General features: G+C 39.5%; 1 long non-coding RNA gene across 2 annotated transcripts in view; it reads left to right on the forward strand.

The window, feature by feature from the left end:
- Positions 1–12,448, forward strand: part of LOC123384372 — a 77,376-nt gene that overhangs the window by 14,935 nt on the left and 49,993 nt on the right. For both annotated transcript variants that reach the window (XR_006595380.1, XR_006595379.1), the window contains one exon: positions 1,884–1,976. This is a non-coding gene — a long non-coding RNA (uncharacterized LOC123384372). The remainder of the gene's footprint in view (positions 1–1,883; positions 1,977–12,448) is intronic.

A 12,448-nucleotide genomic window follows, 5' to 3' on the forward strand; every position in this document is an offset into this window, starting at 1 on the left:
ATACTAGCATAGCCTCCTGTCCCATCTCTTTTTATAATACCTTACACATATAATTTACCTATCTGCTGGACCTTTCTTTTGTTTTTCTGTGCAGTATCTTCTCTCTTCTGGTAATCACATTCATATGTTCCTTGAAGACCTTTTTTCCTCCATAGCCAGGTCATGTAGTTTGGGCAAAGCTGACTCCACCCCATATCCCAGGGTATTCACCTTATCAAAGATGAACATGTGACCCACATCTGTCCAATTGTAGTAAATCCCAGCACTTTTGCTGCAGATGTAGGAGGTATGGAAGGAGATATAGAAGGGATATGGTCTATATAGAAGGTCTTGTCTGTCTGTTGGCATTACAAAGAAGGTTCTAGAGCTGTTGAGTGCCATGTTGAGTTGTGGTGGCAGTCTGTTTTGAAAGGAGTCCACCAAGAACAGATATGATTCCTGAGTGTTCTGTGGACATTGTTTGAGTTCCTAGATGTAATAGTTCCTGAAACCAGTCATGGGTATTGAGTCAATACAATTTTTAATTTGTCTTATGCCAGTTGAGTTGCGTTTGCTGTCAGTTTGTCAGAGTTTGGATGAATTCATCTCTCCCCCCTCCCCCGGCCCCCCACCAAACACTCCACTATCTTTCTTTGAGAGACTAACATAAACTAGAATCATCGTGTTTCCTAGAGAGCTTTCTTTACTCTGCTGTCACTACCAGGTTTTTGTTTGTTTGTTTTGTTTTGTTTTGTTTTGGTATCTTCCTTATTTTCATGCAGAGTAAATGCTGCATAAATCTCTCCCTGCATTATTATTCTCATCTGAGAATAGAACTTGTCAGCTATACTTTAGATTATAACACTGTCATTGCTAGGGCTACGGGTTAAATTGTGTGCTGGTGAAGTCTTTCCCTCATGACCGTGCTTCGGCTGAATCCTGTCTCCAGGGAAAGGAAATGTTTCTGTCACTCTCCCTCTTCCTGAGGAAGCATGTCTCCAGCCTTGCAAAGTCATCACGCCTGAAAAAATCACCACCAGGCTGTGTTAACACAACAAATCCCTCCCATGTTGCTAATTATGTTGTGTGCCCCCACCCCCTTAAAGCCAGTCGCCTCTGCAGTGTCCCCATCACTGAGTGATTGGCTTTTCCTGGAACAAACATAAAAGTATGTGCTTTAAATGCAAAATCCGGAAAACTTCAGAAAAAAAGAAAAAGGAGAGGTACTGCTTTGTGTTCTCTCGTTTATACCAAGATAGCTCTGTTTGCTTCTTACTTTATTTCTCTGTTGTTTGACTCACATTCAGAAGGTGATGGAGCATGGGGGTCCCATAGTCTTGTACTCAATCCTTGCCCCTCTGTTCAACAAGTAAATAATATTGGGCAAATAACTTAAACTTCTTATTCTATGTTTTCCTATAAAAATATATTAACCATATATATCACATGATGTCAGAATTAAATGAGATAATACACCAAATGCATTTAGGACTGTGCCTTCTGTGCAGTAAGCACTGAATTAAGGTCAGTTTCTCTTTAGTGACTGGATAGTCTCTCTCTGTCTTCCCATCAGCATTCCTCTCTCCCTGTCCCAGGTTAGACTGGTCACCTTCTTTGCTTATCAGAATAGGCTACTCCTTCCAAAGTATAATTTTGAGGTGCCTCAGAAAGGTTTCACTTGTACTAAAATGTTTATCCCTTTGCCTCTGTTGAAATTCCCTTTATTCCCCATTCTGTGTTTAATGTTGAAGGCCCCTATTAAAATGTAACAGCTTCAGCCCTTATATACTTTCAATTCATTTATCAGTTCCTAGCAGAGATCAGATTTTGGAGATATGAGGAATAGGATGAGTCAGTGTAAGAAGACAGGCCAAAACTCAGTGCTGTTTTGTTTCTGATTCCAGAGCTTTGGGAGAGATAAGAATAGGGAGAGGACGTCGCTTGGCCAACCAGGCAGCCAGAATCAGCTGGTGAGCAGCAAGTGTTGGATGTCAAAGGTAAGGACTTTACCACCTCTTTGTGGGATGCTGCAGTGGGGATCCTACGGTTGATGTCCAAGCTGGATGGCATGATTGTACTCTCGTAGCAGTTGGTAGCAGTTGGTAGCAGTTAGGGGTCACTCAGGATAACAGAAACTAATGTAATTTGAAATGAGAGAAAATTAAAGCAGAGAATTGAACACATAGTTGATGGAAAATCTGAGATGCCAAGTAGAGGCTGCTGAAGAAGTGCACCAGAGATTAGTAAAATCAGGGTGCCATTACCATCCCTGGAGCTAGAAGTACAAGGGGGCAGATTGTGTCTCTGAGACTGGGAGCTGAGGCCACACAGCAAAAACTAGAGCCCCAGTAGGCTTCTCTGGCAGGAACCAAAGCCATGGGGAAGGCACAATTGATGCCTGAGACACTGCCTACAAAAGAAAAGAATGGGGGAAATCCCCTGCCTCTCCCTTTTTTTCTGTCCTGTAGCCTCCTGCAGGGCCTCTGATTGAGAGAACCTAGATGAAGATAGCTGGTAGAGGAACCTGAAAAACAGAGGCTGCAGGGCTCTCCTCCATGATATACAGAGCAAATCAGGAGATGAGGCTAAGATTGATTTAAGAACAGTGAAATGATGGACACTTTACTGAGAAAAATAAGGAGACTCACACTCCTATGGTCACATAAGGTGACACTGAGGAATTTGAGTTGTCAAAAGGTCTTCTTTATGTTTGCTATCAGGGCTTTTGGCTTGGCTTTTAGTTCTGGACTTAGATGTAGAATATTATTCACCTAATTTTTCTTAAAGGGTAGAGCTTTCACATTAGAAATAGCTGTAATGCTTGTTCAACATGCTAATTCCTGGCCTCACACCAGGTCTTATAAACATATTTTCCTTATTGTGGTATCTACTGGTTTGTCTACTTGTCTCAATGTTGTAAGTGAGATTTATGTTCATAAAGCTTTTTGAATTTATAGTTAGAACAGGCACTCTTTGAACAAACTTTGCTTTACTTCTTTTTCCTCCTGGATAATGGGTGATGCTGTCCTTAAGTTCTAGTCTACTGGCCTGTTCAATATCCACCCAGAGGTTCTGCCCAGGACTTAGATCCCTGATGAGAAATGTCTCTTGTCTAATGATTGATGGCTTAACTCAAGAGAAGGGCAACAAATTCTCAAGCATGTTAACAAATCTCCCATCCTAGGAACAGGGTTGCATAATTGAAAAAGTTAGAAATAGAAACCAGAGGAATTCCTTGGTGCAAGAGGTCAGTGAGATAGATTCTCCAGCTGGATTGCAGAGCATGCTGCTCAGTGGTCCCGGGAAGCCATTTCAGGCATTTGAAATCAATTGCCTTGTAAGTGATTCGATTTTACTGCTAGAACTGGTGGTGTTTTGATACACATGCAATGAACACAGGCCTGAACACAGATGTGTGGATTGAGTATTCCTTTGGCTCATGAGCTAAGACTTACATCCTCTCTGGCCATGTTTTCCATCTTCAAACTGGGAATGGCTGCTGTGCTTCCCTTACAGAGTAGTTGGAAGAATCATCTATATTAGTTTAATAAGGATTTATTTATTGAGAGCACCCCATGTACTAGGTCTCATGTTAGAAATATGAAGACTGCATTCTTGCCTTAAAGGGTACTGCAGCTTCTAACGAGAATCTGTGTGTGAAAGCTGTCTATATTTTGCAATGACCTATGGAGTTAAAGCTATTATTTAAAATGCTGTAGAAAAATCATTTGCTACAGCTTGGTAGGATAGGTACCAGTTTCCTACTTACAGCATCTGAAAAACAGATTTGTAATGTCAGTGTCTTAAACTTGAGGACCTGCAGAAGGGAGTCAATGATGCCTAGAGTGCTATAGGCAGGTCTAAGTCCTCGCTAGAGAGAGGAAGAAGAAAATGTAAGTAAGAGAAGGATGATTAAAAGACAGTAAATTCAAAAATGCTGGAATTAAATGCAAAGGGGAGCAATACATAGCTGCTAATGTCTGCTGCAGTTAGCTCTCAAGATACCTGTTTCCAAAGAGTGATCCCAACAGAGTAGGTATTATTCTTACTTTGCCTCATAAGAGAAGATTTGGCAAGACAAAGAGAATTGATGGAAGGTTGTTGTGTGGGCTTTGAACCAAGTTTATGCCGCTCTTCAGCTCTGTGACTGGCCAAAGTCATGATCCTGTTCCTCAGTTGTGAAATGAGAAAAATGACCATTTTCTCAGACTCACAGAGTTGTGGGGAGGCTCAAAGCTATGGCAAGTGCTTATTGATACATGAGCAGTTTCCTATTCAGTCCAGGTTTGCTTTCTTTTCCTGCTGTGTCCTTCTGACCTGGGAGGTTGCTTTCTGGCCTAAGTTTTGGAGCTGGTGACAGATTGCTGTGCTACACTGAATGGAAGGGGATCTTTGAAAGATAAGGAGTTATCATACTATAAGAATGATTTACCCACAACCCTTGAAGCAGCGTCAAAGCTCTTTTCATAAGTTAAGGTGACCACATGGTGGGTGGCCTGTCAAATCTCTATCATCAAGGGCAGCAATCTCTTGATTTTTGTGTAGAAGTAGATTTGGGGAAAGGAAAGAAAGGTAATAAGGTTTTCTCTACTACTTTGTAGGGGCTTCAGCAGTTTACTCATCAGTCTTAGATTAGGTGGACTTAAAGTTACCAAAGGAGAATCGTAGTAGATTGTACTGAATTAGATGAATTCTGGTATTATAAAGCAATTTTTAAAAATATAAACTTTTTACAAGAAATAACAAGTGTTGGTGAGGATGAGGAGAAAAAGGAACCTTCAGGCGCTGTTGATGGGAATGTAAATTGGTGTAGCCACTGTGAAAAACAGTGTGGAGTTTCCTCAAAAAGTTAAAAATAGAAATATCATGTGATCCAGTAATTCCACAACTGGGTATTTACCGAAAGAAAATGAAACACTAACTTGAAAAGATATATGCAGCCCTATGTTTATTGTTACAATTATTTACAGTAGCCAAGATATGGAAACAACCTAAGTGTCCACTATTAGATGAATGGATAAAGAAGATATGTGTGTGTGTGTGTATACACATACATACATACATACATACACACACACATACATACATACATACATACAATGGAGTATCACTCAGCTATGAAAAGGATGAGATCTTGCCATTTGTGACAACATGAATAGACCTAGAGGGTATATGCTAAGAGGAATAAGTCGGAGAAAGACCAACATATAGCATGTAATTTCATTTATATGTGGAATCTAAAAATCAAAGCAAAAACAGAAACATACTTGTAATTACAGAGAACAAAGTGGTGGTGCCTGAAAGGCAATGGGCAAAATGGATGAAGGGTAGTGGGAGGTACCGTTTTCCAGTTATAGGATGGATAAGTTATAGCATAGGTACATGAATGGTACGTCATGAATGAATGAATGGTACAGCGTGGGGAATATAGTCAGTGATACAGTATAGCATTTTATGTGACAGATGGTAGCTATAGTTGAGGTGAACATAGCATAACATGGGGTTGTGGAATCATTATGTTGTACACCTGAACATAACATAATAGGGTGTGTTAACTATATCTCAAAAAAATACAGACTTTTTATTAAAGTATAACTCATATACAGGAAAGTAATACAGTGTAAGTATACAGCTTGATGAATTTTCAAAAATGAAATACACTAATTTAACCAACACTCAGATTAAGAAACATTAGTTGTGTGCCTGGGTGCCTCAATGGCTTAAGCATCCAACTCTTGATTTTGGCTCAGGTTGGTTCATGAGATGGAGCCCTATATTGGGGTCTGCAATGTCAGTGTGGAACCTGATTGGGATTCTCTCTCTCCCTTTCTCTCTGACCCTCCCATACTCACACTTGTGCATAACCTCTCCCTCCCTCCCTCCCTCCCTCCCTCCCTCTCTCTCTCTCTCAAAATAAACAAAAAAACAAACTTAATAAAAGAAACATTACCAACACCCCAGACCTTTTCTATGTTACCCTCCAGTTACTACCATCCTTTCCCCCCGAAGACAACCACTACCCTGACTTCTAGTACTATAGACTAATTTTGCCTGTGTTTGACATAAATAGAATCACGTAGAATGTAGTCTTTTGTGTCTGGTTTCACTCACTTAACATGTTTGTGAGGTGCACTCATGTATGTGCTTTGAAATTTATTCAGAATGAATAATTTTATTCATTAATAAAATTCATCAATAAATAAAATTATTTATTCTGAATAAGTTTTCTTTAGTATTTTTCTTTAGTATTCCATTGTATAAATTAACCACAATTTATTTACTGATTCAAATGTCATTGACATTTTGGTTGTTCTCCGTTTTGGTTGTTATGAATAGTGCTACTATGAATATTTCTTGCACAAGACTGTGGTGGTGAATATATGCATGAATCTTGTTGGAGTTGAAAACTATTGGTTTTTCAGGTGTGTATGCATTCATATTTAGCAAATACTGCCAAACAGTTTTCCAGAGTGGCTATGTGATTTACATGCTAACCAGCAGTGAGAGCTCCAGTTCCTGCACACCCTTGCCAAAACTTAATTTTGCTTGTGGTTTTATTTTAGCCATTTTCATTGGTGTGCAAAAAAAACCCCAAAAACAAAAAATCCCAAAACATTAAAATTATTGCATAATTTCCCCTGTCTCAGTAGTGATGTCTCATTGTACACTGTTCTTTTATGGGAGTAATCTCCACAGGATGGCTACTTTAACCTATATAGAGATGACTTTAATCAATTTAGATTAACTCTAAGGGAAGGTGCATCTGGGTGAATATTGAATATTTAAGTACTGGAAACATTCTAGGTTTGTTTTTGCTACATACCATAAAATTCCTTTTCAGGGCAGACTCAACCTGAAAATTCTTCTTTATCCACTAAGACTGGATAGTATAAATCTCTAGCTGCCAGAATGGAGAATATGTGTATTTATTTTGGAAAGAGAAAGAGCCTGAGATGCATAGAGGCCTCAGAACTGAGTTAATAACATTGCACTGTCTGAGATGACTGTATCAGCGTCCCTGATACTTAGTACTAGTGGCTAGAATTTTAGAGCAAATATTGGAAGAACCAAACCCTTAAATTGTACCATTGATTACATATACAAAGGACTGTAGCAAGAACCCTGGATATTCAGTTAGTGGTTGTGTTTGTATGTGTACATAAAGCATAAATTTTGGGAGTTGTAGCTACTTCTCTGCATTGATTTTACACACACACACACACACACACACACACACACACCATTGATTGCATATACCACTAATTACATATACGAAGAGCAGTAGCAAGAACTCTGAATATTCAGTTAGTGGTTGTGTGTGTATGTGCACATGAAGCATACATTTTTAGAATTATAGCTATTTCTCTGCAATATTAAAAACTGGATATAGGGGGCACCTGGATGGCTCAGTCAGTTAAGCTTCTAACTCTTGATTTCATCTCAGATCATGATCTCACAATTTGTGAGATTAAGCCCCACTTTGGGCTCCATGATGATGGCACAGCACCTGCTTGGGATTCTCCCTTTCCCTCTCCCTCTCCCTCTCCCTGCCCACCTATCTTCCTGCCCCCTCCCTCCCCCTTCTTGCTTGTGCACTCTCTCTCACTGTCTATCAAAATAAATAAATAAATAAATTTAAACTGGATATAAAGAATTGGTCATTCTAGTGATACATATATGAGAGAACCAGAATGAACAAATTTCAAAGGATGATAAAAGAATACAGTATCCAAACTGTCCCAGGACAGAGATATTTCTCTTATGATGACTAAAGATTTCAGGAATTCTCCATTGAGATATTTGATAGTAATATCCAAGTTATGATTAATTTTATTTTTATCACATTATATTACATGTAATTTCCAGTTTCCTGAAGCATCACTTGTCTCTGAGAACTAAGGAAATAGCTAAATTTCACTGTCGTTGTATCAGTTTTCTATTGCTACAGTAATACTGTGTAACAATAACAAAACCCACTCACATACAGCAATAAATAGTTAGCTTATGAGTTTGTGGTGTTCAGATGATCCGCACTGGACTTGGAAGATTTTGCTGGACTTACTTCTGTGTCTGTGGCCATATTTGATTTAGCTTGGTTACTCTGGTGGTCTTGGCTGGGCTTGCACACATATATGGGGGTTGGGTTAGCTAGCATTTATTTAGCTCACAAAGCTATGGGTCACCTGAGTGGTTCTTCAGCAAATTTAGTGCCTTAAAGCAATGTGCATTTATTATCTCAGTTTCTGTGGGTTAGGCACTGGAGTGTGGTTTAGCTATGTTTTCTGCTTCAGGATCTTACCAGACTGCAATTATAGTGCTGACTAGGCTGTGTCTTCATCTGGAGGCTTGACTGGGGAAGGGCGTACTTCAAATTCACTCATTTTATTGGCAGAATTCAGTTCCTTACAGCTGTAGAAGTGAAGCCCTTGGTTCCTAAAGCTCTCCCATGTTTTATTTTCTTTCCTGCCACATGGGCCTCTCCATATTTCACATATTTGTGTTTCCTTCTTCAAAGCCAGCAGGAGGGTGAGTGACTGTTCTGAGATGGAATCTTGTATGACTAATATAGGAATGAGATCCTGTCATCTTTGCCACATTCTGTTGGTTAGAAGCAAGTTATAGGTCCACCCACACTAAAAGGGATGGAATTACATAAGGCTATGAATACCATAAAGTGGGAATCATTGGTTGCTACCTTAGAGTCTGTCTGCCTCAGCTGGCCTTGCTCACATGCCTTGGGATCCATTGACTGTCAGCATATCTAGGGTGGGATGTTCACATGACAAATGTAAGTAAAGATTAAGAGTGGGAGTGATTTTTCAGCCCTCTGCTTGCATCCCACTAACCAAACTAAGTCACATGGCTCAGAGACAGAGTGGGAGGGCACTATAAGGTTACCTGATAAAGGATATGGATACAAAAGGGGTAAAGAATTGGTGGCATGGACACCGTACTTGTTTTCATCTCCATAGCTCAAGAATTCAGCCCTGTGTCAATCTCCTCTTTCTTTTCCTGCAGCCAGAATTTCAGGAAGAACCAAGTGTTCCAGTTGGTGTGTCACAGACACAATCATGGCTGTTTCTCCTGCTATGGCATACCCTCTAGACTATCTGCTACCTGCAAATTCCCTCATAGATGGGAACTTACATGGCCCCCTGCCATCACCCTTTATGAGAACACTAATATCTGAGCAAATGTACTTTCTTCAAAACTCTTTAAGCTAAATAACTTCTGTTTTCCACCAGAAGAAGGGAGAATATTACCCACTCTTATGCCTTGTCTCAGAGAATCATTCATGAAATTAGTTTCTGACCACTGTCCCTCTCTTTCCAGGGATGAGGCCAAACTTATTGTGACTTCCCCACTTACCCCACCACATGTTCAGATAGTTGTAGAACTAACTACCGTGTGTTCTTTTCCAATTTAAAAAATTCTCCAGGACTTGTTTTGGGCCTCTGCCTCTCAACACTGGCTGCACATTAGAGTTACCTGGGAGTTTTTAAAAATACCAATGCCCAAGACACAGCCAAGAACAGTCTCTGGGAGTTGGTTCCAGACATTGGCATTTTTAAAGCTCCCCCACATGATTCTGATGTGTAGCCAAGATGAAAGCTCCTATTTATAGATAAACATGTAGACAAGATTGTCTCAAGTAATAATTTTACTGAAGATTTTAGAGCTCAGAGCAGGTAGAAAAGTATTTGACTGTGGTAAAAAGCATTGTCTCCTTCAAGGGATTTTTCATGAGAAGTTTCTCTCTGCCTCTAAATATAGACGGAATCACATTTGCTTTGAAATATATTCTCATCCAGCACCCTGGCACCACAGATGAGAAAAACAAAAGTCCAGAGAGATTTATTCACTTGCCCAAGATCATATGACTAATTAAAGCACAGCTAGGAGTGGGTCATGAATCTTCTTTTTCCTTTTCCAACATCACTCTGTTTTCAAAACATGGACTTAAAAGTTTTGGGAGTAACAAGTTGGGTTCTATAATCTTCCCAATATACATAAAACTACCCACAGTTCTTGTTGTTGACCAAACATAGAAGCAGGTCCTTCAGAAGTTAGTGGAAAAATCTAGAAAAACAAATTACATGGAACTTTCTAGGGTGAAACTCCAAAGACTATCTAATGCCCTTGGCCCTGAAGCTGTCTTTGACATCACAGGGTTTTAAAGGGTACACTGGAGTGTCTCATTGTACTATTTATTATTGAAAACTTTGTCTTTATTCTAATTTAGACACACAGCTGTTTGGGGGACATAAAGATAGATGGCATTATTAGAAGTCTTGGTGTGTATTTAATGCTTTAAAGATAGTTTCTTGAAATAGTCTATGGATATACATTTGGTACACATACTTAAAGTTGCTAAGTTTTGAGAAAAGGAAAAATTCAGGTCTGTACTAAGTACTTACTGCTCCTTGTGCTATGTGAAACACAGTAAATACTAAAACTGTGGATCTTAAACTATAATGTGCACCAGACTCACCTGGAGGGTTTGTGAAACAGACTCCTGATCCACAACTCAGTTTTTTAATCAGCAGGTCTGGAGTGGTCAGTAACCCTGTCTTCTATTTTCTGTATTCTGATGCTTTGACATCTGGGGTTTTGCTGACCCTGGAGAGACTGTTTCATCTGGTGTCAGCCACTTCCTAGATGGTAAACAACTCACTCTTGAGCATGTTTTTCAAATGCAAACCACTCAGTCCAGAGCCCAAGTCCTATCACTTTATCCATGATTTTAACTAATCATCCTAGGGTTAGGTACCAGACAACTAGAGAAAATTCTCGTGCTCCAGAGCCTGCTGAAATTATTTAAACTAGCTAGTCCTAAACCAGTTTAGCTCACCTTTTCTGTTCCTTCCAGCAGAAACCAAACTAAAAGTTCTTACCCAGCCTGTTACCTGCCACTGTGTCTCCTGACCGCCCCTGGTGCCTCCCATGTCATCCTGCTCCCTCCTTTTATGATCTGTGAGTGTAACAAAGTATTTTTTTCTTTTTCTTTTTCTTTTTTAAAGTTTATTTGTTTATTTTGAAAGAGAGAGGGAGGGCAAGAGAATGCGCATGTACTCGCAAGCAGAGGAGGGGCAGAGAGAGAGGAAGAGAGAGAATCCCAAGCAGGCTCTGCATCATCAGCATGGAGCTCGGCATGGGGCTTGAACTCACAAACCATGAGATCATGACCTGAACCAAAATCAGGAGCCAGACGCTTAACTCACTGAGCCACCCAGGTGCCCCCCAGAGTATCTTTACAATGGCAATGATCTCCTGATCTGTTGGGTTTTTCATACCTAAAAAATAATCAAACCTACATTAAAAACAAGAGGGGTGTGAGAATTTGCATCTCTCACATGTTTTCAGGGGATACACTTTGAGAACCACTTTTCCAAAAACATTTGAAAGTTGTCATGTTTATTTTATTAGTGTGGGATGGAGAATAAGGAACAGAAGCTGATGGAGGGGTTCTGTGGTGGCATACAGAGAATGGAGATTTTTGTAAAAGCTGTTTCATTCATTTAATCATTGCACTTCTATGCTTATTGAATCATTTTACTTCTAGTATATTTTACTTCTAGTATACCTCGTATAAGATCTATATTATTATTTCCATATTCTAATACTATGGTCTTTGTTGAATTTTGTGTGGTAGAATTGGAATACAGAAAGGGTTTAAGAGTGTTGCTTTCAAATACTGCAGTGTTGCTGACACTGAGTTGCATGACCTTGGGGAATTCACTTCATATCCCTGAGCCTTAGTTTCTTCTCTGTAATATGGCAATAATAGTAATACCTACCTCATAGGATTAATGTTAGGATTAAATGAGTTAAATGCTAAGAAAGTGCTTAGTTCATCCCACGGCATGTAGTTATATTTCAAAAATGCAAGTTGTTATTGAAGTTATTTTGGGATAAGACAGCATTGTAATCAATTTCATTGTCTTGCCCTTTAAATAATGTAATTTTATCCTGGAGTTTTGAATTAAGAACAATGGTGTCTGATCAAAGGAATCTAAAAATAAAGTTTCACTGCATTTGTTCCATAAAGCAGAAAACCAGAATCCCCGGATGAAACTCCCTAAGATTGTTCTCTAAATGATAAAACTACAAGTGATACAATCTTATCCCAAGATTTTATGTCAGATGAAAGTTGTTGTTTTCCGGGATATGCTTCAGTCCCAGTCCTTCTTTTGGCAGGGCCAATGGTGCAATGATGCATGGTGTAATTTCTCCACATGTGGCTACATGGTCAGAGTAGTGGCTGTGCAGAAACGGCCATTTCCAACCCAGCACGTCTGCTGTGTGCCTCACTTTTGAGTCATGACACTTCCTGTCACAGACAAGCTTTCACTTGTAGGCACTTTGAGGTGCTCTAGCAGGAAGGGGGAAATGACTATTTCTTCTTTTATGTCCATCACCAACATAAGTGACAGATATACATTGATTATAGTATCCTTTTTATTTGTGG

This window comes from Felis catus, chromosome A3 (assembly GCF_018350175.1).
Source record: "Felis catus isolate Fca126 chromosome A3, F.catus_Fca126_mat1.0, whole genome shotgun sequence".
Taxonomy (NCBI): domain Eukaryota; kingdom Metazoa; phylum Chordata; class Mammalia; order Carnivora; family Felidae; genus Felis; species Felis catus.